Raw genomic sequence first — 25,111 nt, forward strand, 5'->3', positions numbered from 1 at the left:
GCTGCTTTAAAGCAAGCTAGCTCCCTACTGTGACCAAACCCTGGTTATATTCTAGCTTGAAATCCAGTCTGGGACTTGATATATTTGCAGCCACTTCCAATGGCTTGAAAACAATAGAGACAGCTCACAAAGCCTTATTGCTTTAAACTTTGCTGCTCTTCCACCAAAGCCATGTTTCTCCAATTTTTCTACAGCTCATCCCCTACTCGATCTCTATAAATGTCATTTCTCTTCAAATGCACTCTTTATATTATTGGAGAGAGTGCAGAAGGCTCTTCAGAAAGCCAGAAAGAATAAATACTGAGTCACTAACACTTCCTTTCAAGGAGAGGAAGTTAGGATAAACTTGACCCTGACATCAACTTCAGTCTGGAATCCCAAGACAAGGCCGGGGGCTCAGAACACAAGCACAAGATTTCTGTAAAAAAAAGAAAAACCCTGATATTTCTAGAAAGGAAGCGATAGGAAAATACATCAGAAAGGCCATCCCCCACATCCTCCCATTTCCTCCTGGAGTCCCTCCAACGTGGTTTCCGTTCTAACCAATTATCTAAAATGGCCTTCAGAAAGGTTTCCAGTGCACACACATGGCCAAGCCCAATGAATTCTGCACTGATCAGGCCCCCAATGACCTTTCCACCAAATTTTAAGACAGTTAACTCCTTCCTCTTCCTGCAAACACTGGTCCTGATTATTAAACGTCACTGAACTGGTTTACTCTGGGCCATAAGGATCCTTCTAGAAAAAGGCTGGGTTCTTCTAGGAGTATAAGAACTAGAGGGCGCTGAGCTGGTCCTCATTCTTTTCCAAGGACACACTCACTCCCTCGACAATTTCATCTGGAATATTAAAACCAAAAGGATCCATGCAGGTTACATAGTCCATTTTCACAGTTTTCCACTTGTATTGGCAGGAGTTCCATGAGCCCCCTCATGCCACAGTACAAGCTCCCACCTTTCACTTCAACCAGGGCAGCTGTGCTTTTACCAGTTTTATTCACTTATACTTCTTGAGCTTTCCTTGGATAAATGGGATCTGTAGCTACAAAAAAAGGAGGGGGCTATAAACCAGAAATCTAATCTATCCTTTATTATTTGGGTGCAAAAACAGAGTCAGAAAAAGTTTCCTTTTGTCTTACTTTATATGCCTTCTATTGAGCCCAGCTTCCCTCCTATCCCTCTTCTACTTCCTCAGGGCACCTCTGGCCTTCGGCCTCTTGGCAACAGATAAAGAATCCCAGATGAGTATCAGCCCTCCACAGCCCACAGACTGGACAGTATCATTTCTCGCTTTAGAACCTTTGGATACTGCCCCATTATTCACTGAACAGTGCAGAGTCCTGACGCAGCTACTGGGACCGGCAGAACCCATTACTCGCCTCTCCCACCTTGCCTTTCTGGTCTCTGCTCCTCCACTCAGGCCTCATACACAAAGCCCCCTAGACAGTAAGCACTTTTTGGCAGGGCAGGGTCTTGCTTATCTCTGTATCTTAACGTTTAGTAAGGTGCCTAGTACAGAGTAAGCACCCAATTAATACTGGTGGAGTGAACATCTGTCCTTCACACGTCTTAGCACACCAGTGCCTCCTCTTGCCCTTGCCACCCGCCTCCACCCAACACCTGATACGTTGCGTAGCCTTGTCGACTCTTCCATCGTCATGACTCATGCATCCCAGCCACCTCTGCTTTTCCATCCACACACTCACCATTTTATTCCATCATCTCATTCCTAGACAATTACAATAGTCTAATAAGGCTCAGAATCACCCTAAATAGCTCATGTACTGCCACATTCTGACTTCAGTGAGGAAAGAGTTCCTGGGTCAAATTTTAGTGGAGGGAAAAATCTATGGGTCTCCTATGAGCTCAGACAGGTTGTCTGGGAAGTACAGGACAAAAGGAAGAGAGATGTGAAGCTCCTAGGAAAGAATAATGTTATCTAAAAACATAGAACCAATGATACCAAACAGCACTTCTTTAGCACCCAGGACAGTACTTGGCCCAGAGGACACCAACATGAATCAGACATGGCTGCTGTCTTTAAAACTATCTCAGAGTTGTAAGGTGACAGACATAACCCATTTAAACATAAAATGATAGGTGGGTAACCCTTCTGCTAGCAACCTGCCCTAAGCGCTATGAGAGCACAGAAAGAAAAGGAATAAATTCTGCATGGGAAAGATGATCCAGGAATGAAATAAACACTAAAATTTTTAAATGTTCAATGATATACCTTCTACAATCACCTCAAATGTCACACTTTGGGAAACACCAGTCTAAAATTTCAAGTCCAAATTCTTTAACAGACCAGGAGGCCTTATAAGATGAGGTTCCACTTACTTTTCCAGTCTCGCCTCCTCTGTATACTCAATAAGCCCTGAACTCCATGTGTTCCATATTTGTCCTTTCTACTGAATCCTGACAAGATTTCCCATTTCCACATCGTTAATCTCATTGTTACTTCCTACTGATGCCCTTTCCCTCACCTCCCTTAACTTTAAGGCCAATCTCAGTGGCCAGATCCACTTGCCCCACAACGACTGAAGGTTTTTCTTTTGATTTGATTTGGTTTTTAATCCGTATTAAAAGTCATGATGATAAGAAACTCATTTCAATAAGACCTATTTATAATCATAGAATTCGGAAATCCTATACCCAAGGTCCCTCTAAAATCATCACGGTCCCATCCCAGGTCAGATTCGGAGCTAGAAAGTTAACTACCAATAAATCTGCAATCATTTACTTTTTATACTTAAATGGAGCCTTTAAATCAACATACAAAGTTGATTCTGTGAAGAAAATTGCCAGCAACCAAAATGCAGCCAAAATAGCTTCGAGTCTTATAAAGGCAATATTATTTACACTTAAGACAATAGATTTCAATAGAATTTAGGCCTTGTAATCACATTATTTATGTATTAAAATATATGGTTTGCAGCAAACGTAACAGAGGGTTAATATCTTTACAGTGCACTCATACGTATTGCCAAGAAAAAATAAAATGTAAATGGCATGAAGAAAGAATTCCCAGAAGAAAAAAAATGTAAACGATAAACAGATCTGTGAGAAATGTTCATTTAACCTGACTAGTTTTTTTTAAAAAAGTGATTCACATAATGACTAACCATTTTTTCTACTTGTTAAATTAGTCCACAAATCTAAAAACGCTAATGTAGACAAGTGCACGGACGCCGACATTTCCCTCTACAGGTGGCGACGTGTACACTGTTGCCCCTGTTTTCAGCATAACATATCAGAAGCTACGCACGTCATACCCTTTGTGCTTTAGGGGAATCTAACCTGAAGAAAGAACCCCAAATGAAAATAAAGCTATACGGAGATGTCATTTCTAATACCTTTACTACTAATAATGAAAACCTAGAAACATTCCTGTATTCAACAACGGAGGGCCAATTACTTGGCCACATACCCCCTGGGTGGACAGTTACCAAGACGGCTGTCACACAGATCACACAACACGGGAAAAGACTTCTTATCATAAGATTAGGTGACTAAGCAGGGTGTAGGTCTGTGTGACAACTATGATTACAATTCTGTAAAGAACAAAACACATGCATATATCTGAAAGGAAACATGCCCAAATTTTAGTACTACTGTGGTCATATGGAATTAGAGGTAACTTGATTTCCATTTCTATTTTCCAAACTGTTTATAATGTAGTTATATTTCTTTCTTTTAATGAATACTAAATTTTTTTTTCAGATCATACCTGGTATTTGATACATAATTGTGTAATCTTCAGAAATTTCAAGAGAAAACCCCAGGAGACAAACAAAAATATGCCACTAACAACCCTGTCCATTAGACCATGGCAGCCCTGCATGTTATAATCAATCTTCTACGGACTAATGGCAAATACCCCAAATATGGGATTCCAACATTAATCCCCGGGGACTGCTTTTGTTTTATGAAGCCAAATCTACTCCCATGCAGTGTCTTCTGAGGACAAAGAGGGTAGGGCAATAAAACAACTAGAATGTTCATCCAGATTTCCTAAAGAAGTAGTTGAACCAAAAGGTTTAATCTTAAAATAGTCAGCAGGGCCCACCAGGTGACAGCACACACAGCACCCACTGCTTCCTAGGCCCACTTGCTGCCAAGTCCCTGCTCCTAGCCCAGCTTCATGGCATTCCAGAGCCCTGAGCTCCCTCCCAGACTCTTTATATGTACAACTCTGGGCACACGACAGTTCTTAAACATGCATTGTTAACCATTAGTCTTAAATACAAAAACTGGCCCATTTGTGTTTCCCAAATATGGCTGTGTCTACAGAGCCAAAACGCTGTCTCATTGCAGCATCCAGTACATTTGGAACCCTCCACTTAGACAATCTAGATAATTCGAACAAGAGCAGATTTCCAAATTCATTAAATAAAAGCAAAACATCTCAGCTCTGTTTAAACTGTAAACACATAACCTCAAACTAATAAAGCCAAGCCCAGGATACAGAGGATCCCCCCACCTTTTCTTTTTTTCTTTTTTTTCTTTTTTTGACGTGATGACTACACAGTGTCTACCTGTAGAGATGCACGAACGAAAGCATCCTGAATTCTCAGGAGAGTCAAGGTTGGGCAATACGCCACGATATAGGTAAAGGAGACTAAGATGTTACTGTGTATAGCTGAAAAAAAAATCTTAAAAGGCTGAAAAAGATTCTGTTAGAACTTGAGAACAGGAAAAGAGGGTGGTTTGATATGGCAGGAGAGGTGGCGACTCTTACAGACAATCCGTAGTTCAACTTTTCTTTTAAACCACAAAATTCCTAAGGCCACGTATTTGCCACATCATATATCATACAGACAGCTGCAGTACAGGCCCATACCACGCTCAGGAATGAGAGAACAGAAGCTCCATTCAGGAAAAAGACTTCGGGTCTTTTACGAATACATAACTTAAATACCTCAATTCACAATACTACCTTATTCAGGAATTGCTTGTTTTCCTTAAGAAGTTTTGAAGTTTTACTGAGAGTGTACTAACCTAGCAAAAAAAGCCAATATGAAACACTGAAAACATTATCTTTTCTAAGAAAACGTCTCTTCTGGGTGGTGTTTATTTAATAACTGAGTTGGAACACACACAGGCCCAGAATCAATAATCGGTCCCCGAACGCGGGTCATGGAGGCTGAGGACTGCACAGATCATTAGTGCCCGACTAATAAATGCGACCCACACAGTGAATTATACTGTATTATAGTAGTGACTTTTCTAAATTCTCTTAATTTTATCTTACACTGATTTTAGGCAATTAAAAATATATCAGGTAGAAAATCTACATCTAAGCACTTAAAATACAGTAAATTTCTGAAGTGGGTTTTCTTGAAAATAAGCTAAAATTACTAAAATATTTAATAGGTGCCAAACTCACAGTAAACACTCAATAAAAATGTATTTTTTAAAAAAAATCTGTTGTCTCTTGGACCAGACTACCTGGAAATAGCCTGGCATCTATTATACATTTATATATTAATAAAAATGTCACATATATGCATGTACATATACACACACGTCTGGCTTCAGTTGTTCTATGTGTATCCAACTATATCAATAATCACATTGAACAATCAATTGTCTAAAGGCACCAATTAAAAGACAGATTGTTAGAGTGGATCAAAAAACAAGACCCGACTGTATGTTATCTACAGGAAACCCACATTAACTATAAAGACACATATGATTAAAATAAATGGACAGAGAAAAATATACCATGCTAACAGTTGCTTTACGTGCTTAGTGGCTTTGTGAAAACAACAAAAACAGGATCAGAAGAACCAGGTTTGAATTCAAACTCTGCGGGAGTCCCAAGCTCCTTCTCAAACTCTTCATATTTATAAGTACAACTCTGGGCACACGAAGTTTTCTTTCTGCCAGAGCTGTGCAAATTGGGAAACTCCTTAATTTCTCAGACTCTATTTCCTCACCTATAAAAGGGAATTAATAATACCTAAATAAGTAAAGTGTTTATAAGATTAAATTAAAAATATACTAGACATTTTAAATTGAATTAATAATACCTAAATTAAGATGTTTCTAAAATTAAATTTAAAAACATATATGAGACATTGTAAATCATGCTATAAAAGAAAAAGCATGCTAGCCAAGAAGGTGCTGGTCTAGTACTGTTACCCTTTGCTTATTGCTTTAACGGACTGATGAAATTCATCACTGTACATATTATCATGAGGTTGATATTACCAATACTTACCTGTACAAAACGTCAAGTTTAACCCACTGAAGTAGTGTCTAAGAACCAAGACATCGGTCTCTGGTTCTGCCTTCTCATGTAAAGCCAGGCAATGAAGGGTACTCCCAAAGCAGCATCATGTTTTAAGAGACTTTGGACTTGCTCTTTCTTTAAGATCAGGTCTCAAGGAACCAAACCATTCCTATTGAGACCCATTCATCATGCATGCATTCTGTGCATGCCCTGTGCTAATGCTTTAGAACAGATGAAACATTTCTTTGTTTCCTACACGCCAACTAGGAACCAGCCACTTTACATATGTCATTTCCAACCTGCAGAACTGTGTAAAGTTGCTACCTATTTTGCACAGAGAGAAACTGAGCCTCAATTAAAGTTAAAAGACTCATTGAAAGGTCTTCAAAAGCAAGCAGGAAAGCTGGTAGCCAGACCCCAGAGTGGCTCGCAAGCCCATGCTCTTTCCCACTCCATGACACAGCCTCGCCAACAGAGGTACCAAACAGTCCCTGTGGGAAGCAAGACGCTCCTATAAGAAGGTTGTTCAAAGAATATACATGCCTAAAACAGAGAGACAATTTAGGGGGCATTTTTATCCAGCTGCAGAAATGAAATAATCAAATTTATCAACCAACATAAAAGATGGTACCTCCCCTCAGAGACCTCACATTCTAGTTGGTGACAGAAAACTAACAGCCTTGAGTCTACGGCCATGCCACCCTGAACAAGCCTGATCTCGTCTAATCTCAGAAACTAAGCAGGGTCGGGCCTGGTTAATACTTGAATGGGAGACCACTAGGAAGACCAGGTGCTGTAGGCATAAAAAAATAAAAAATAAAGGATTGTAAACTGAAAAGGTCCTTGCAGTCTGTGAGGTCAACCAAGGATTGCCTTACCTAAAAAAATGAAAAAAGGAACCTAACAGCCTCGAAACCTTGATGAATCACTGAAGACAGCATGGAACCGCACCCACTGACTGCCCTCCAGTGTAGCAATGTGCCAGCTAGGAGAATGCCCAGCTTCCAGGCTCACCTGGAAAACTACCTGAGGACATGCTAACAAAACATCCCTCTTCTGAATGCTTAAAATGTCCCCGTAGATCTTATGATATTAACTTCTTTACAGAAAGTATTCACTGGGGGAGGTTAAACTGAGTAAGACCACACATGGCATTTTCTAGCAGCCTTTGGGAAGCAAGGACACACACCGACACCCCTTTACCCACACACATTCTTACATATGTGCAGAGGAGCTCTAGAATAGGTATAAATTGGATTTCAGTTGCCGTTCTGCCACTTATTAGACCATGATCTAACAAGAGCAACGTGAGCTGAAGCCCAGCCAAAGGAACAGGCATTGACATCTAGTAATTGTATCAGATTCCCCACACACACCAAAAACATTGCCCTCAACCATATATACGCCGCTCTACCCAGGAAAGAAGCTCCCGGCAAACTTGTTTCGCCAATTTGGCTGCGCCACGCTCCACAGAAGCCTCGATTACAGCAACCACAGGCAACAATGTCTACATTTGTCTTGTCTTGCTTCTGCTCAGAAAGAATTTGATTCTCTGAGCTTACTGCTTAAATCTCATTCTGCCATTTTTGCCACAGTGAATCTTTTTTTTTTTTTTTCCATGTCCAATTGCCTTGGTGGCAGACACCATAAAATCATCAGAAAATAAAAGGTGTCAAAGATCCCTCAGAACTCAAAGCTGGCTATTGTAAGAGAAACTGCAATAGCAACCACTAACATACTATAAAGGATGACAGAGTCAGGAATGCTTAAGAGATCATTTTCAAACTAATGTTAAAGAGAATAGTTCTCAACACAAAATGACCTTGTCTTCATAATTCACAACTTATATAAATATAGCACAAGATAATGGGAAAGAACTATGTGTCCAATTAAAGTTACTGTAGGATTGTTGGGGGAGGATGGGGTGATGGCACTGAGATCCTAAATAAGACAGTATTACATCTCTCGCACCCAACTCTGGCGGCAAAGAGTTCTAGGTGTTTAGTCAGTGACTCTACCGCTGTGACCCTGTTTCCTGAGTGTAAAAACAGGTATTAAAACAGCATTAACTTCTTGCTGTGAGGAACAGTGAGGCCAAGCATCTATTCGGGTAGTACAGTGCTTGGCACACAGTAAGAACTCAATAAACAGTCATGACTGACAGATTTGGTTTATTTCCCATTTGCCTGATTCTAATTCCAAAAATGAAGGGAGTCAGAGGTGGGTGGAAATCCTGGTTAATAAAAGGCTCTAATTAGTCACTGTTTTACTATAACAACAGAATACTGGAATTATGCTTGAAGGAGACAAGGGCACTGCCAGGAATAACGGCTTTTTGCCTTGGGCAAAGAAAATACAAAACTTGTGGTGACCCACACAGCACCTCGCATTTATATAGAACTTTATAGGTTACAGAACAGCAGTGTCCTCAGCTGCCTGCAAGACACGTTGGAAAAGGGAGGGAAGGCTTAAGGGGAAGAGGGAAGGGAAGAGAAAGGAAGAAAAGGGAAGGGGAAAAAAAAGAGAGAAAAGAGAAAAGAAAAGAAAGGTAGGCAGGAAGGAAAGAAAAGAATGCAATATGCTCTGTCTTTAAGAAGGTTTCATGTGACCAGAGGACTCAGACCATCACAGAATTCCAGGGCAGCAAAGGACCACGATTTGCAAGTGTTATAAGCCTTGAAGTCCTAACATTAGATGATAAATATAACATCCAGGCATACATCCTGCCTGAAACAGAAAGAACCCCCACCCTGCCAAGCTCTTTCAACAAGACGGGGGTTGGGGTGGGGGTAGGGGTGTGGAGAAAGCCAAGTCAGCAATAGATGTTACAACCGCACCTGTGGCCCTGCTGTGCTTTCTAGAAGCTAAGCTCCCTGAAGACAGGTGTTTGTGACCCTATGAGTTTGTAAATCACGAGGGCAATAAAACATTCTATGCTGCTTTTAAACTTTTCATTGTGACATTCTCTTCCATTTTTTTTTTTAAAGGCAGCAGTAGAAAATGAAAATCTAAGTTTTCATAACACGGTAAGCCCAAATGTCTATAAAACTAAAGTCTAAAATCTTATATACAACGTTGGGGAATAAATGGGTTGCTCCTTTTTTAAAAAGATAATTCATTAATTTAAGGTAAACCCACAATCAAATACCCTTTAGTGCTTCTGAACTCATTAATGCATTCAATAAAAGTTCACTAAATGTGAGGCATTGAATAGTCAATTTCACTGTTGAAATTTTCCATATATCTTACATATCTGGAAATCAAGCCACCAAAAATTCTAACAGGGCATTTAAAAAAGATGCAGAGATGGGGGAAAGAACAAAGATCCCATACAATAATCTCCCCTGTCCTTTAAGAGTGCAACAAAAATCCTTCATAAAAATGTAACTTTAGAACTCTTGGGTGGGTTCCCAATCTTCTTAAAGGGAGCTTTGGTATTTGTCAAATTTGGTGAATATATTACATTTCTGGGGGAAATCCAGTTTAAGAAGCATATAATTATAGACTTTCTTCCTATTTGTTTAATAATATAGGTGTAAAACTAAATGTCTTTTCTTCTGTAAAAATATAAAGTCTAAATAAATATACCAGATTATAAAGGGAAAAAAACTAAAATATAAGCTTAAAACTCTTAAAAACAGAAATGAAAAATGCATGAATTCTCAGCATGGCAATGAAGCATTTCAAATTCCCATCTGCTAATATCACAGCTCTAAAAACTACCCGGCAAATTTAAATGCAGGAGAATCAGGTGCAAGCCAGGCCTCAGGCAGCAGGAATCTGGGATGACTATGCAAATTTTGCCAACGGGTTTTGCTAAATTGTGGAGTCCAACTAATGATCAGGGACAGAAAATCCCAGCGACTCCAAGTTACATACATGTGTGATTTAAAATACGCACATCCCTACTTCACTGCTGGTTAGACCAGAGTCCAAAGAGAAGGGAGGGAGGGGCAGGCGAGTTGAGGAATGTGCCCTAGACGCTGACCAGATGAGGACTAGCTGAAAAGGCCCCTTCTAGGAGTCACCAGCAGTCGGCACTTACTCGCTGATCACGGACAGACAGCGGAGTTCTTCCAATGGGGTGCCAGATGGGGAAACCCTTCCCTGGCCACTCCACTCGCTACCTCATTAAATTCAGAGTGAAACCAGCTGCTGGGAAAGGCAAAGGGTGACCCAGCCATGGCTCTGGAAATTCCTAGCAAAGAAAATAAATGGAGTGCCTGGGTCACAGGAGCTCACGGATCACAGTGCTAGAAGGGAGAGTTCAGACAATTAATTCTAAGGAAAATATGGAAATTATCCTTAGAGTGTTGCTCTGTTTCTGGCTGGAAATACAGTGTGGTTTCTCTGTAGGATGTATTGGGTCCCCATTCCAGTCCCCTGGGCCCCAGTGCCATCAGAGAGGGACAGCAGCTGGAGGAAGATACAGGCAGGCGGGCAGGGAGTCCCCAGAGCCCAGCAACACGGTGTGGGTAGAGAGTAGGCCAATGCTTCTCAACCCAAACAGTATCTCAACGGGCCCCCAAAAGATTAATTCTTTATAAGAATTATTAAAATTATATAGATAAAATACATATAAAATTCTTTACTAAACAGCTTTAAAAGTTTTATTTAAATCTCATTTCATTTCTTCTGTCACTGAAATCTACACAAATGATGAGAAATTATATTTAAATACAGATGTTATGTGAAATATTTTTAAAGTCAAAGAAACTAAGATAACCAAAGTGCTCATTTCTCTCATTTCTTGATTTGTTTTCCTTAAAGATAAAGCTATATCTGTAGTACAGAGTATGGCAAGACATAAACTGACTCCTCTTTAGGGCTTTAATTTCACTGCTTGAAAAGCCAAAAATGCTACTTCATGTAACTATGTGGTTGGAAGATCCTATTAAACCATCATTGATTTTAAAACTTACTCTTACATGTGCCCCTCAACTAAATTTTTAACTTATACTTCAATTTTGATTGTAAGTTTGATTTCTCTAGTCTTAAACATATTTTCAATTTGGATAACTAAAATAATCTTTGTAACATATTTCCACTGTACCAGAGTCTCAAATACTGCTATGCACTGACCATCTGGGGAGACACTTGTTTAAAATGTAGATTGGCTGGTTCTGCTCCTAGATGTGCTGACCGAGAAGGTCCAAGGGGACCCTGGAATCTGCATTTCTGGCAGATATGCTTTAAGGTCACACTTTGAGAAACACTGGCCAATACGACCAAGCTACTCTGCAGCACCAAGTATTAAATGCCCATAGCTCAACAATGCTTTACACAAAGCTGCAAATGATCATGAATTTGTTGTATCACTTTAAACATAATTTATAATTTGTACTGATTGTGTCAAAATTTCATTTGAGCAGGAAGACAGTTTTTCCTTTTTAACCTGCAAAATGTTCACAATGAATTAAAAAAAATGTGCAAATGTAATTCCATCTGCAAGGCCTGCCAGGCTCAATGCTGCCCCATCTGCACAGTCTGGCGCAGGGTTTCCGAGCGAGCAGTTTACTAGGAGTGCACTCATTGATTAGCCCGAATATTCAAAACTACACATTTGAGAAAGCAATGAAATCAAATGTACCCAAAGTTTAGGACTGTTTCATCTCACAATCCATAAAGTGACTATAACCTTTAAAAAAAGAATATATCTTGACACATTTGTTGATGCCACTTAAAGAGCAAATACTTGTTTTTTTTTTTTAAGTTATATCAGATTGGGCTTTCATTTCTAATAGTCCATTAATACTTTATCCTATCATATTGTAAGAAGAAAGTTTTCATTTTGTATAAAACGTAAACTCACAATTTCTCAATGTGTTTCCACTGAATATAGTCTTATTAAGTATTCAGTGTCAGAAAATAGTTTCTTGTGGAAGCAATTAGAAATGCAATTAAAACCCCAAAAATTCAAAAATAGTTGTTCATGTATTGAATTCTTTTTTTAGAAGAATCCCTTTTCCATCTCAATTTAACAGTGTAGTTTTTAGATTTAACAGGTTTTATTTTTTAAAAAATGTTTTGAAGTACAAAAGAAACATATAAGCACAGAATATTTGAAAATTAAAAAAAAAGATTCATAACATCACCACCCTAACAACTTCTTAATCTGCAGAACCAAACTTCCACAAATAGATTCACAATCTGGTGAACTTGTTTCTGATCCAGGTACCTGCAAAGTATTAAGGATTATACCGCTCTGCACCATGTAAACTTTAATTAGGGGGTGGGGTGGGGGGGATGGGCACATATTCAAGTTCTGCTACCAATTTCTTTTGAAAGGTAGCCAAATGTGATTTTTTCCCCCCAGCAATAAATAAAATAAACTATTGTTATTATGAAGAGCTCCCCTTTTCAGCACAGGCACTATTGCTTGGCGTGTTATGTATAATGTCTTCTGTCTCACTGAATCCCAATGAGCTTATGATGTATGTACTGTGGTTACCAATTTAGAAAGGAGGCAATAGTCCCATGTCTTCTCCAGGGTCACACGACCACTGTGCGGTGGAACTGTGACATAAAACCTGACCTACCTGACCTTAAACCCCAGGCTCTTAACTGCCACCTCACGCTACAAAGATGCATCCCACACGTCATTCCCTTTCCTTTCACTCCATCACTCATTTTGTAAACACCCTTCCATTGCATTTGTCTGTATGGTGATTGAGAGAATGCGCTCACAAACCACGCCACGTATTTACCCAGCCTTTCTGAAGGGTCTGCTCAGCGCCACACACTGTGCTTAGCACTGGCTACAGAGACAGACACTACCACTGCTCTCGAGGGGCTTCTCGTCCAAGCCCTGGAGGGTGCTTACAAGCCAGAGAATGGCTTTTTTTGTTTTTGTTTTGTTTTAATGCCACGTGATGCCTGGACAATGTCCACTGCTGGCTGCCGAGAGTGACAGTGAACAGACGCTTGGGCTAAGGCCCGTGAGCAGATATAAGTGACCTCTTTGGTCCCTGAATACAACTGACAGCCAGTTAAGAACTCTTCTCATTGTTCGCTCTGAGTCTTTCACAGTACAAATTCCAAAACTAGAATTTTCTGGTTCTGCAAATGGAGACATCAAAAGAGAAACATTAGTTTCAAATAAAATTAAGTTTGGGAAAATTTTTTTAAAAATTTTTAAAACTTTTTCACAGTTATGCCATTGGGGTCACCCTCCAATCTCAAGTAGTTCTTTGAGTTCAGCTGTTTACTCCTTTGACATGACTCTTGCCAACTCAAGTGGCAAAGATATCCCAAGTTCCAGTAAACACACAGCTCATTTTAGCACTGGCAGGGACAGTGGAGGGGAGCTAGGAGTTTTCTGGCCAAGCCTGGGCTACAGTCTTAACAGAGAAGCAGCATTCCCCAGGGCCCAGCAAGGCAGTGGCATGTAATCAAAGGGAGAGAACCATAGGAAATAAGTCAGTGTAGGTGGTTCATAGTCATGAATGTCCCTTCTTCCTCCATCACTAACCCTTGACAATTGCATGCTTTCTTTTAATGAGAGAGACCTATTGCCTCTCTCTACTCATGCCCTCACCTTCCCTCAGCAGCATGGTGATAAAGAGTATAGGCTCGATATCAATTATCAGTTCACCACTTACTGGCTGTGTGACCTTGAGCAACTTACCTCAGTTTCCTCACGTGTAAAATGGGGGTAATCACAGCATTCCTCTAATGCGGCTACTTCAAGGTTTTGTTGGGATAATATAAGTAAAGCACCTAGAAGAACAGCCAGGCATGGTACAAGTACATAATAAATGACCATCTGAAGCAGGGAGGGGTGAGCACCCTACACATTCTGACATTCTCTCTGCTCTGTGATGAACTACTCTTGGAAAATGGTCAGCAAATGTTTTTGTTTGTTTGTTTTTGGTTTATCTAGCTACGAGAGACCTTTAAAAAATCATAGAAGAGACTCTCTTACACTTAGAACTATCTCAGTACCTTATATAGTATAGTAATCAATAAAAACTTAGAACTAGCTCTGTACCTTACGCAGTAGAAAGTGATCAATAAAAATCATTGACAGGTTTATTTTGTCCTGAAGGACCTTAGAAATAATATGGTTTGACGCCTTCATTGTACAGATGAGAAAACAGTTAGGTGGGAAAAGAGAAGCCTGCCCACAAAGGCGGGGTAAGCTTGTGACCTTGACAGGAATGAAACAGGACTTTTAAGTCCCGATCTGGCGCTGCTTCCTCCAAAGGATGCTGCCTGACATGGCCAAGTGGCTTTACCTTTCTACAGACCAAATGGTACAGGGAATGTCATGCTAATGTCATATTTCAAGGAGAGCAAAAATCTTTATTTGCTGTAAATATTCTTTCTGAATTTTCACGTGGTGCCTTGGATGTAGTAAATGGGCAATAAATATTTTGTTGATTTGACTTAACATAAAAAGGCAAATAATAATAAGAGATGTACCCTCATGAAAAATTCTTCTAGATACTAACTTTCCATATACAAAGAAATAATGGAATGTTCTTGATAATGAGATGTTGGTTGCTATAGTCTAAATGTTTGTATCCCCCAAAATTCATGTGTTGAAAACCTAATACCCAGGATGATGGTGTTAAGAGGTGAGACCTTCGGGAAATGATTAGATCATGAAGGCAGAGCCCTCGATCGTGGGGTTAGCACCTTTATAAAAGAGGCCCCACCGAGATCCCCTCACCCCTTCCACCATGTGCGGCTATGACAAGAAGTCTGCAACCTAGAAGAAGGTCCTCACCAGAAAGTAATTATGCCAGTGCCTTGACCTTGAACCTCGACCTTGACCCTCCCAGTCTCCAGAACTCTGAGAAATAAATTTCCGCTGTTTGTAAGCCACCCAGTCTGCGGTATTTTGTAAGACACTGGATAATTAAGAAATTCAATTTTTGAAAAATGATAAATATCATGAAGTGAAAGATACTAGTATCCTTAACACAGTTTGCTTTTGTATGGGCCAAAAGGCATCCAGAGAACATCACTTTGGACATCAGTGATCACGATCCCGTGCTGTACCACATATCCCAGACCCTTAGGACAGCCCCAATTTAAATTTTCTATCTCTTCATACCAGTAAGTTAAAGTTCTCCCCAAATTCTAGTTTTTCAGAAACTAGTAACTGAATAAATCAAGTCCATAAGCATTGTAAGTAAAAATAAACATAGGACACAACAAACTAAGAACTCATAAAAAAAAAAAGGGGGCTCATAGGCTCACCCCCCAGAGGCACACACACATGAAATAGAACTTAGTATGTTTATAGCTGTAGATGTGACACATATCTGTAAAAGCCCCCAATGTGACAGCAGACACAGTCTGAGCAGCAAAGCAAATCTACAACCAGAATCTTTAATTACCCATTTTCATGAGAAGCAAACAGCAAAAAGGGTAAATATCACGAAGTTTTTTAAAAAAAAATTTTCTAGACATATTTTGAAGCCAGGAAACACTGAACTCAAACTCCAATCTAGAGTTTCTACGTTAACCATTGGATTGAACCACATAAAATGGCCACTTATAAGTCAAAAATGATCAAATATTAGAATATCACATTGTTCAAACTGACATATAGCAAGCATTCTGAGGGAACATAAGACCTCAGTCATTGAAGACACCCTCAAACATGATTGCAGAAAAATCAGTTTACAGTAATTTTCTTGGATGAGTTCCAGGGTAGAAAAAGCAGGAGGGTTTGGGGTGAACAGTTGTCTGAGTTACCAAAACTCCCTTGACTAGAACTCTTCAGTTTCTGAGCATTCCTATTAAAGTTTTACTGCGGGATAATTTATGAGATGTCTAAGGCATGTTGCAAAAAAAAAAAAAAAAAAAAGTCTGACATTTAAGACTATTTTAAAACATCCCTCTTGTAAGAAGAGCTGGAGGTATGGCAGGTTTGGGCCATGCTCGTGCCTGGGGGAGAGTTGTTTTTAGCAGTTGGGGCAGGGACCTGGCACAGCTTCAGAGCTCGGAGGCCCAGGCGGGCTCTCCACGCATCCTGAGGCCCTACTGGGCAAAGAAGGCATCTCTGTTCCTATCTGGGGCCTCCGCACTGTTTGCCCTTCGGTGTTCCCTGCTGCCTAAAGAAACATGTGAAATATTTCCGTAAAGGACCGCTGTGTGGAAGCAACAGGAAATAAAGGTTTACTCCAGTGACTCCCTGCTAATAAAGAGGTGGGGGTTGCATCTGAGAATCACGGTTTTCCAAGCGACTTGTTATTTTTACCAGATGTTTTCAAAGGCAGGTCTTGTGCACAGTATTTGAGAAGTGTTTTTGTTTTCTGGAATAAAGAGGACTTGACCATAAGATATATTCTAAGTGAGCATTAAAAGCCAATCCAAATTCAAAATGACATGGGAGAAATTAACCTTCTCAACCATGACTTTTAAATTTTCTTAGTTTTCACATACTATGAACTCTCCTGAAAAAAGTAAAATCTGTACGTAGAAAACTCAGCATCTATCATCTTCTAACAAAAATGCTAGGTGAGACAGACTTCACTGGACCAGAGTGGCCCCAGTCCAAAAACTGGAGTCAGAGGCACATTCAGATCCTGCCACGACCTCTTTTACTCCCAACTGCCTACTTCCCACCACCAGCACCTTCTCCATTTGGCTACGGCACCTATGAATAGAGCACCTTTTTATTTACTCCCACAGCCAAGCCTTCCCAAGCTGTGCCATATGTCTGAAAAATGTCCCTCTACCTCCCCCGAACCCCTATAAGCTGAGCCGCCTCATTCATGCCCTTCAAATGGCTCCCACATCCACCAAAAATATTTTCTAGAATGAGACAGATTCTCAAAAAGGACAGATTTCCATAACCCCAACCCACCTAGGCATGGAAACTGCATGTTTACAATCTCTCTCTCTTCCCCATAATATGTAATCTGCATCCTTGTATTGTCAATTTATATATTTGCCCAATATGTTACTTTCTCTTGTCTACTGAATGATCAGATCAACTTATCTAGCTCAGAACACGAGCTTCCAGAGAGCAGTGTGCTCAGCTCCATGACGTGGAGAAAGACGAAGGAAGAGATGTTCTGCCTAAAGAAATGCGAGTCTTTCAGAGCTGTTTGCATTTTGCCTCCACTTCCTAGCTACTCGCTAAAGTAATTTGCTTTGTCTCTTTTCAGCTTCACTTTCTGCTTCTGCAAAGCGTGAATAAAACCTACCTTTGGGGTTATTATGAGGAATGAATGTGATACATGTCAAACCTTGTGTATATAGAGGAATTTAAGTTCATTGTGGTTTATCCCAAACTCTGCCTACACTTTTAATAAATAGTTCTTTTATTTCGAGCTCTTAAATTACCTGATTTGAATCTGCCATATGTTTCCTGCCAGGACTCTAATACTCTCAGTAAATGACATTTTCCTTAACTTGTCTTCTCCACCTCTCCCTTAACATAGTTTTCTACCTAAGAAAAATAAAGTCTTTTATTTTCAATGTTTAGTCATTTCCTCATCATCTCAATGTTCAAGTTGTTGTATATGTCTGGTTTACCCAAATTATAAATGCTGGCATCATGTTTGATTATTTACCCTGTATTTGAAGTTTCTGAAATTCTCACTGATTTATGGGGTCATAAAAATCTCAAGGCTTAACGTACCCTTACAGATCACCTAGCCAGCATCTCCCAAAGCGTGTTCGACAAAACACTGTTGCCAGAAAAGTTAGCAGGTATGTGGCAGAAAAGGTGTTCTAGAATCTAACAAGTCTGCCAGGTCTTTCCATGGTGACTCTCAATGATCCGCAAGGACATATTAAAGTATCTGAGAAATCTTGCCATAAAGAATCCCGTTGAAATTCGCTAAAGCAGCATTTCGCTAACTTACTTGGCCACAGAACCTCTTGCCCATCCCTACCTTTAAGGCACCCATTATATCCTGCAGAACAGATTTCTATGAAATACCCTGGAAGGGGAAAGAGAAAGAGAAATTCACTGTCCTATGGTCAAGCCATTCTCTAGCTTAATCAGACAGCAGAATCACCAGGGGCCCTTGTTAAACTGAGTCCCACCCCTAGACTTAAGTTAGTGGGCTTGGTGTGCATTTCTAACGAGTTCTCAGGTGATGCTGCTGCTAGGAAGCATACTTTGAGAACCAATGCACCACCCCCATCAGTAGTGCTACAAGGGCTGGATAGCGGCCAGGCCTAAAGCGTGAAGACCTAGTGGGGAAGCCAAGGCATAAACATGGGAAAACGCCTAAATGACAAATAACTAACAGTTCAACCCACAAGGCTACATCTAACAGCCAGTTGAACAGCCCAGATTCAAAGAACTATACAAACTGGACAGTGGGAATTGTGCTGGATCTTAAAGGACAAGAAGGTTTGAGTGAAAAAGAGAAGAACTGGGAAGAGCATTCCAAATGACAAAACGGTTCCTATTATTCAAATATTTGTTTGTAGAATCGCAGCTTTTTGTAGCCAGCTGGAAGGGACCTGGCCTCCATGTCTTTGGAGAGCACTCTGGTTCCTACATTTGAATATGGGTGTGACTGCTATTTCAAAAAGTCACAGCAAAACACTTAATGCAAAATAGAGTAGCTCCTCTCCAAATAAGTGATTTGAAGGATCTAGCAAAGGTCTCCCTGCTCCCTCTCCAGCTGTACTTGACCTCCTCTGCTCGCCTTCTCTGCTCAGGTGCCCAGCAGCCCACTTCCGAGACATAATACCAGGGGCCAAGTAAAGCTGAGCACTAAGTGTACAAGCCAACTGGCTCATGCTTTCCTTGGGAGATGGAGGTAAAACAATCACAGTAGTCTTCCTGCAAGTGCCGTTCTATGGAGCTTTGATGAAATTTAAGTTTCTAGGCATTCTCTCCAGCTCATGCCCCTCCCACTAAAAAAGCTGGGAAAATAATTTCCAAGAGTTGGCTATAGCAACTTTCTTCAAAGGAATAACCAAGAATGAAAATACCATTCTCTGTGGTCACTTCAGAGGCTACCATAACTCATTGTGGCTCCAATTCCAATCTTGCAATGCTTTCAAAGAAATAGCAGTGACCTCACTAGGGTAGGGAAATGGCAGGCCTGCCTCTCACTCACTCTCTTGCTGGCATTCGTTGACTATTTGGTTAATGTAAGGTAGGATGCACGTGACAACAACTGAGACATAAACTGGCCTCCCAGTTAAGTCAGAGAAAGCACACTGACTGGTAAATCAAAAGCGAGTGCAAACAAAGGGCACTGGAGTTTAAGGTAGAGGCGGTTACTTCCAGGGGACTGTGTTACTGGCAGGAGGAAGTAGGATGTAGGGGAGGGAAGGTTAGAAGAATGGACGGTTCGTGAGCAACTGCTCTGTGCCAAACACTGCTGGGTCCTTCATCTACTCTCTCTCTGCATCCTGTTCAAGTCCTAAGAGGCAGCTCAACGTCCCCATTTACAGATGGAGAACCAATGCTTTGGAAGTGTAAGTGAATTGCCAAGGTCAGATAGCAAACACCAACATAGAGATTTTAGCTCTGGTTTGTCTGAATCTAAAAGTGATAAAAGACTTACAGGTGATGTGAGACCCTGTAACTTCCACCATCGAAGTAACAAAATCAGAGTAAGTACACTCTCCAGTCCTTCCCAAAGGTTTAATGTATAATTTAAAACATGGTGAAATTATTAAATGAATTTGAGTAATACACACATACATGAACATGAGCTATGTATGTGCCTATGTATGTGCCTAAATGTATTTAAATATCATAAAGTTCTAAATTAGTTAAGTATGGGGGGTCGGGAATCTGGGCCATTTGTTAAAGATTATCACCACTGGCAATACATTTTATGCCTTTGAAGGAGTTTGGACAGTTGAGTATGGCGGCCTGAAACACATTCTTCCTTTTTCTCCTCCAGGATGTTATACAAAAACAATAAGGAAGTAGGGGATGGGAGAATGAATATGGCATTTTCATAAACTTAAGAGAGATAACCCAGACTCAAAAACTGTATTGTGGCCTCTAAAAGCCACTGAATGCTTCAGAAACACACAGACATAAGCACATCTTTGGGTTCAGGTGTTTCCATACAAAATGATAAGCAAATACATACAGACCTGTCTACATGCCTGGCACTCGTCTATAAGCTTTATGTAACCTAGTGTTTTTAACATCACATCCTACCTGTGAGAGAAATACTCTCTTAGAAATGAGGAAACTGATGCATGGAGAGATAAATGGCCAAGACCATAGAGTTCAATAGCAAATGTAGAAATTAGGATTTAAACCCAGGCTCTTGGGCTCTAGAGCCCACTCTTCATACCCACTGAGAAGGATAACCTATCCTATGGCAGGTGTATAAGATTATCATTATACCATGATTTCAGTGGCGAAAGATTAAAATGGCCTAAAACCATTCACAGGCAATTGTTCGTGTGTTATGACACACCTACTCAATGAAAACAACAAAACTATTAGAAACCACGTGCGATGGAATGACTTCTATGATTATGGATATGTAGAAATGCCAAGTTTAAAACACTGTGAATAGTATGATGGCACTTGTGTGAGGAAAATATAAATATACCTATATTTATAAACACAGAGAGAAGTCTCCAGAATAGCATCTAAGACACTGGTGCCCAGGATTGCTTCTGAAGAGAAAACAAGGTTCTCTCCTGGACACAGGAGAGAGAGAGAAGATTTGCTTTTCACTACAAACACTACAAACATTTCTCCAGTTTTTGAATTCTGAACATGCTCAGATATCACCTACTTATTTGAAGCAAATTCAAAAACAAAAATTATTTGAAGAAAATTGTGGTGAAATGTTTTCCAACCTAATTCACAGCAGGGAAGGAACGTAGAGTAGAAGTCATCAGAACAGTCTCCCTCTGACAACTCACCAGTCATTCCACAGAGAGATGTGAGTAACTTCCTGCAATTTTTCATAGAGATTCCAAAATTCTTAGAAACAAAAAAAAAAACATTATGCCATCTACTTTTTTCAACTCAGACATTTGTTTCTTAAAAATACAGTGGATAGATAGCGGGAAATAATTTCTGTGTAGATAGTAGTAAGAGGTGTTTCAATGTCTGTGCATGGGGTGTGCAGGAAGAGAGCACAAGAAATCCCTTAAAAAAAAAAGAAATTAAAAATGGCAGGTAATGACCCAGAACAACCACTGTGGGGCTGAAATAGAAATGGGTATGTCACCTCTATGCCACTAAAGAAATGAAATCTCTCATGTCCTACAAAACATGCAAGGCATCTTGCCTTGCCAAATATAAATGGGGACATTATTTTTTGAGTTACTATAATTAGTTCCCATTTGTCTATGAATCAGCCTTTATGAGGCAATAGTATCTAAGCCCCATCAGATGAAACCTGAGGCGACATCATCTCTGTTTATTATTTTGAAAAGTAAGAAAGGGTGCCAAGTTTCCTGCAACACCCAATTCAAACACTGAAATTTGGAGTACAGAATGTCCTGTTGTCCGCGTTTGAAGATAGGAATATATTTTCATTTAATACATCAGTCCCAGGTTCAGCTGGCAACAGGAAGGAATTAAATTCCACAGCCCAAAAATAGGACTTAAGTACTAAAGCACCTTTCATTGCTCTATAGAATAATATTTACATTTTAACCCCTTACGTTGCGGCATTTTTAGGTGCCCATGTTTGTGAACAAACACAAAACATTTTTAATCTAAAGATGTCTGCCTCAGTGACCAGAGATTGGCAAATGCAAGTGTTATAAAGCTATATTTGCATTCCCTGATACACTGCTTTCACAATTAAGTTTCTCCCCAAGCAATGAAGAGTTTCAACACCAAATATAAAGGCAGGGGGAGGGGGAGAATTCCTATTTAGGCTTGAATGCAACAGCTCCCTCAGGAGCTCTGAAATCGGTACGTAAACACAGTAGAACCTCGTGGTCTCCAAGGGGAGTCCAGCCAGAGAGCAGGCAACACTAATTGAGACAGTGAGAATCTTGAAGAGATTTAAACTAGCACCTTTGGAAGTCCCAGAGACCCAATGAGAGAGTACAAGCTCCATGCTGTAACTCACAGAAAACGTCAGTCAGGGGTAGGCCAGGAGATCCGCACATTTAAGCAAGAGCAGTGGCTGCAGAAGAGGGAGATCTACTATTCACTTGCCTCCAGATTTATTACATCAAAGCCTTAATACTTTCATGCACACCCGTGTGCTCTTGATAAGTGTGTACAGGTGCACCTGTACCTTCTTTTATGGCAAATAGAATGGGTCCAGGTCCCAGTTTCAATATTTACTAGCCAGCTTCCCTTCAGCAAACCATTTGAACCCATCAGAATCTCCTTTTTACCCTCAAATATAATAACAAAAAGTGAGGGACCAGGGAGAAATGCCTGCCCTGTCTATAGGAATTTTATAAGAACTAAATTGAAATAATTAATAGTTTATGGTTCTTAAAATTTAGTAAACATTTATATAACACTGTATGCCAGACACAAGGTGCTGTACAATTCTTACTTTCAACAACTCTCTGCTCTAGGTACCATTATTATCCCTGTTTCATAGATAAGAAATCTAAGGCCCAGAGGGGCTCAATAACTTGCTCAAGGTTATATAAGTAGGAAGTGGATTTGAACTTGGCAGTCTGACTCCAGAGTACGTTCAACTATGTTCTATACTATGCAACCTATAGTCATAATTATTATTATTATGAATCTCATATTAATCCCAATTCCAGAAATGAGGAACATGAGGCTCAGAGGTTAAGTCACAAGCCAAGATCATAAAGCAAGCACATGGCAGAGAGCCAGGATTTGAAACCGAGTCCATGTGACTCCAGACCCTGTACTCTTAACCACAAAGTTAATAAACTTCGATCCACAAATATTTATTCTGCGCGTACTGTGCTCTAAAACATTACTTTTTAAAAAGGTAAGCTGGTGGTGTTCCCTCAGGAGCTGAAAGGCTTTCCTACCACCTCACGGCTAACTCAGCCTCACCGTGCGTGGCCCTGCACACAGCAGGTGTCTGGGGACAACTGATGCCAGTAAGGATGATGACCACGATGGAAATATTTTAAATGTTGGGATATCGTTTCAAACGGGAATTAGACTACTCTATGTGAAAAGGGAAAACCCCCACAGGACAGAATGCTGGTATGGTTTTTAAAATAATATGAACAGGTGTGGCCTATCTCAACAAGTGACATATATTAGGCACTTTGTTAATTGCTACTAAATTTTCAGCCCTCGGGCAAGGTGACCAACTCATCTTAGTTCTCCCTGGACTTTCCCAGAAGTCTCATGTCCCAGGACACCCCTGGGTTGGCCACGCTAGGGGCAAGTATTAGGTTTTATACAGTTGACCTTCAACTCTCACCCTCTGGTTCTAGCACACTGCCTAGCAAACACAAGGTGCTCAGTATGCCTCAGTTGGTTAGACAAATGGAAAAAGCGATATTTTATTATTTCCAAGTACTTGCTTCCATTCTACCAGGGTTGCTAAGCAGCAGTCCCCACACTGCTGAAATGACTATGTGAGAATCATTTTAATTAACACTTTCATTGTTCGTATGCAAATGCACATTCCTAAAGTGGGTCCTTTGTAAAGCTTCCCCTAAATCAGCATCCCTCACTGAGATTTTTCTCAGTGAATCTTTGTCCACAGACAGTAAAGAGATAAATTTCAATCCAGCCTGAATCTTAATGATCCTAAATCTGTACTAATGAAGTTAAGGTGCTTTTCTTTACAGGAATGACAAGTCTAAAATGAGGAAATGTGAGATACTTCCAGGCACCAAGATAGAGCTGCTCCTTGACTTATCCCAAAATAGGATAGGTAACTGAGAGGGTACTCTCCCAGTATGAGTTGCTCTCTCAGAAAAGTGGAACACCTCACTGCCTGGATGCCCCTGGGATTAGAGTGCCCTCAGAGTCGTCACAAGCAAAACTTACAACCTCTCCTCCTTCACTGTTCCACAAATGTCCTGCTTCCAGCTCAGGCAGCCCATTCTCTCTGCCAGACCACCCCAGGCCTGTTTTCTTCCTTTGGTTCTCTGACCTGGGGCTGGGCGACCTTGGTCTTGTGCCTCAGCTCAGGGAGAGAACCAGAGGCTGAGAATTCAACCCTGGCGGAGGTACTGGTGAACCTACTGGTAGGCCCAGCCCAGCCCCACCCTGGGAGGGAATTCTGAAGAGCGGGTCTCTTGGGGAGTCAGAGCGGGAATAAAAGTTACAGGTGGTCTATAGGGCTGAATCTTGCCCTGAGTCACTAACTCAGTCCCACACGGTTATACCAGACAGCCTAGAGAGCCAGTCATAATTTAAAATTAGAGAGAACACGATGGTGAGAAGCAAAGTTCTCAGAAGGGCAAACTAGGAGTCAGAGGCCATCCAAGCTTGGAGAAAAACTCCAGTGGCTCAAAAAAGGTGGGGCAGCCTGGAACCAGGAGGGCCCCCAGAAGTCCTTGAAATGTCCGCAAAGCACTCCTAGTATGGGATGCTCTACGTGCACATTTGGGCCACAGGTGGAAGAAACAGAGCTGAAGCTGAATCAAGGACAGTAGAATTTATCAGTCAGAAGAAAGTCCAAAAGGCTAAGACTTGGAATGAGTTAAAACATATGAGAAATGTGAATAATCATCAGGAGTAGGTGGGTTTGAGTTTTGTTGTTGTTGTTGTTTGTTTGTTTGTTTAAGCTATGATCAGAGCAAGAAGAAAAGCAAAGACGTAACAGGCTTGTTTGGGCAGCCAGTGTAACGTCGCAGCCAGCAGAGACAAGAGAAATGGCTCCTCATCTGTGCTGTTTCCGCCCCATCCATCTGAGAGCATGTTCTTCACATCCGAAAAGGCAACTCTGGTAAGAGGTGGCTGAAGCAGAGGCAGGTGGGGAGTGAGAAGGAGAGCCACAGCTACTAAATAAAGTCAGGTTTCAGGCTCAGATGAATCCCATCTGCA

The 25,111-nt window shown here is 40.6% G+C and overlaps 1 protein-coding gene and 1 pseudogene across 50 annotated transcripts in view; one reads left to right on the plus strand and one right to left on the minus strand.

The window, feature by feature from the left end:
• The window catches only part of SORBS1 (sorbin and SH3 domain containing 1), a 177,010-nt gene that overhangs the window by 116,545 nt on the left and 35,354 nt on the right, over window positions 1-25,111 (minus strand). The gene's annotated exons all lie outside the window — the stretch shown is intronic.
• On the plus strand, window positions 6,922-7,039 carry LOC118604595 (annotated as a pseudogene).

This window comes from Rousettus aegyptiacus, unplaced genomic scaffold (genome assembly GCF_014176215.1).
Source record: "Rousettus aegyptiacus isolate mRouAeg1 unplaced genomic scaffold, mRouAeg1.p scaffold_m13_p_6, whole genome shotgun sequence".
Taxonomy (NCBI): domain Eukaryota; kingdom Metazoa; phylum Chordata; class Mammalia; order Chiroptera; family Pteropodidae; genus Rousettus; species Rousettus aegyptiacus.